The sequence below is a fragment of the Arachis stenosperma genome, chromosome 2 (assembly GCF_014773155.1).
Source record: "Arachis stenosperma cultivar V10309 chromosome 2, arast.V10309.gnm1.PFL2, whole genome shotgun sequence".
Classification (NCBI taxonomy): Eukaryota; Viridiplantae; Streptophyta; class Magnoliopsida; order Fabales; family Fabaceae; genus Arachis; species Arachis stenosperma.
This window is the reverse complement of record NC_080378.1, coordinates 46565400-46568213: the sequence shown is the minus strand read 5'-3', so window position 1 is coordinate 46568213 and position 2814 is coordinate 46565400. Positions and strand designations below refer to the sequence as shown.

General features: G+C 36.6%; 1 non-coding gene across 1 annotated transcript; it reads right to left on the bottom strand.

Moving 5' to 3' along the window:
- Nucleotides 1-2467: 2467 nt before the first annotated feature.
- Nucleotides 2468-2575, bottom strand: LOC130964080 (small nucleolar RNA R71). Its single transcript, XR_009080190.1, has one exon. It is a non-coding gene; the product is annotated as a small nucleolar RNA R71 (small nucleolar RNA).
- Between the last annotated feature and the right edge of the window lie 239 nt (nt 2576-2814).

Genomic DNA, 2814 nt, shown 5'->3' with positions numbered 1-2814 from the left:
CTATGCCGTGACAGGGCATATGCCAATCGCTTTCACTGAGAGGATGGGAGGTAGCCACTGACAATGGTGAAACCCTACACGAGCTTGCCATGGAAAGGAGTAAGAAGGATTGGATGAAGACAGTAGGAAAGCAGAGAGACGGAAGGGAAGGCATCTTCATTCGCTTATCTGAAGCTCTTACCAATGATATACATAAGTATCTCTATCTTTATCTTTATGCTTTATTCGTTCATCATCTATACCCATTTGAGTCTGCCTGACTGAGATTTACAAGGTGACCATAGCTTGCTTCATACCAACAATCTCCGTGGGATCGACCCTTACTCGCGTAAGGTATTACTTGGACGACCCAGTGCACTTGCTGGTTAGTTGTGCGAAGTTGTAATGATCACAATTTCGCGCACCAAGTTTTTGGCGCCGTTGCCGGGGATTGTTCGAGTATGGACAACTGACGGTTCATCTTGTTGCTTAGATTAGGTATTTTTTTTCTTCAGAGTTCTTAAGAATGAATTCTAGTGTTTCAAGGTGATGTTCTTATCATCACCAAAGCTGATTGATCTTCATCAATTTAGCTCTTGAATACAATGTCCTGCTGAAGCTTTGCCGGCCATGTCTAATCCCTTTAGACTAAAGCTTTAGACTAACATTGCATGATTCCTGGAATTCTCATTAAGAATTTTGATACCTTTATTTTCCTTTTCACTTAATTTTCGAAAAAAAATCCAAAAAAAAAATTATAAAATCATAAAATCCAAAAATATTTATTGTTTGAGTCTAGAGTCTTATCTTAAGTTTAGTGTCAATTGCATGCATTCATTCATGTGTCTTAAGGATCTTCAAGTAATTCTTGATTATTTCCTACTCTAATCTTTAAATTCTCTTGACTCGAGTATTTTGTGTGTCTCATATGCATTCTCATTAGTGTCAGTAGTATACAAACTGCTAAGTTTGGTGTCTTGCATGCATTGTTATTTGATTTTAGTTGCATTTTGATTATTAAAAATCCAAAAATATTTTTAATTTGTGTCTTTTCAAGTCAATAATACAGAGAATTGAAGATTCAGAACATACTGCAGAGGAATCACACAGAAAAAGCTGGGCATTCAAAAATGCCCAGTGAAGAAGACAGACTGGCGTTTAAACGCCAGCCAGGGTGCCTGGTTGGGCGTTTAACGCCCAAAACGGTAGTAGTTTGGGCGTTAAACGCCAGAATGTGCACCATTCTGGGCGTTTAACGCCAGGATGGCACAAGGGGGAAGATTTTGTTTTCAAATCAATTTTTTTTAGTTTTCAAAATCTTTTCAAAATCAAATCTTTTTCAAATCAATTTTTCAATCAAATCTTTTTCAAAATCAATTTCTTTCCATTTTTGAAGATACTAACTATCAATTAATGATTTGATTCAACATTTCAAGTATGTTGCCTTTTCTGTTGAGAAAGGTTTAATGTTTGAATCATATCTTTTCTTGTTAGTCAAGTTTTTAACTTTCAAAATCAAATCTTTTTAAAATGTTTTTCAAATCATATCTTCTCAATCACATCTTTTTTAAAATCAATCATATCTTCTCAACCACATCTTTTTCAAAATAGTTTTCAATCAAATCTTTTTGATTTCTAATTTCAAAATCTTTTTCAAAAATTACTTGATCTCTTCTCACTCTTGATTTTCGAAAATCAAATTAAAGTTTTTTCAAAATGTTTTTAAAATCTTTTTACTTAATTTTCAAAAATTACTTCCCTTCTTCTCACATCCTTCTATTTATAGACTAACACTATTCCTTAATGCAAAATTCGAACTCCATCTTCTTTGATAAGTTCAAATTTTCTACTTCTGTCTTCTACTTTTCTTTTCCTCTGACACCTCAAGGAATCTCTATACTGTGACATAGAGGATTCCATATTTTCTTGTTCTCTTCTCTTTCATATGAGCAGGAACAAAGACAAAGGCATTTTTGTTGAAACTGACCCTGAACCTGAAAGGACCTTGAAGCGAAAGTTAAGAGAAGCTAAGGCACAACTCTCTGTAGAGGACCTAACCGAATTCTTCAAAGAAGAAGAAGACATGGCAGCCGAAAACAACAACAATGCAAACAATGCAAGGAAGGTGCTGGGTGACTTTACTGCACCTACTCCCGACTTCTATGGGAGAAGCATCTCTATCCCTGCCATTGGAGCAAACAACTTTGAGCTTAAGCCTCAATTAGTTTCTCTAATACAACAGAATTGCAAGTTCCATGGACTTCCATTGGAAGATCCTCATCAGTTTTTAGCTGAGTTCTTGCAAATCTGTGACACAGTCAAGACTAATGGGGTTGACCCTGAGGTCTACAGACTGATGCTATTCCCTTTTGCTGTAAGAGACAGAGCTAGAATATGGTTGGACTCACAACCTAAAGAAAGCCTGGACTCTTGGGAAAAGCTAGTCAATGCCTTCTTGGCAAAGTTCTTTCCACCTCAAAAATTGAGTAAGCTTAGAGTGGAAGTCCAAACCTTCAGACAGAAGGATGGTGAATCCCTCTATGAAGCTTGGGAAAGATACAAACAATTGATCAAAAAGTGTCCATCTGATATGCTTTCTGAATGGAGCATCATAGGTATTTTCTATGATGGTCTCTCTGAACTATCCAAGATGTCTTTGGATAGCTCTGCAGGAGGATCTCTTCATCTGAAGAAGACGCCTACAGAGGCTCAGGAACTAATTGAGATGGTTGCAAATAACCAATTCATGTACACTTCTGAAAGGAATCCTGTGAACAATGGGACAAGTCAGAAGAAAGGAGTTCTTGAGATTGATGCTCTGAATGCCATTCTGGC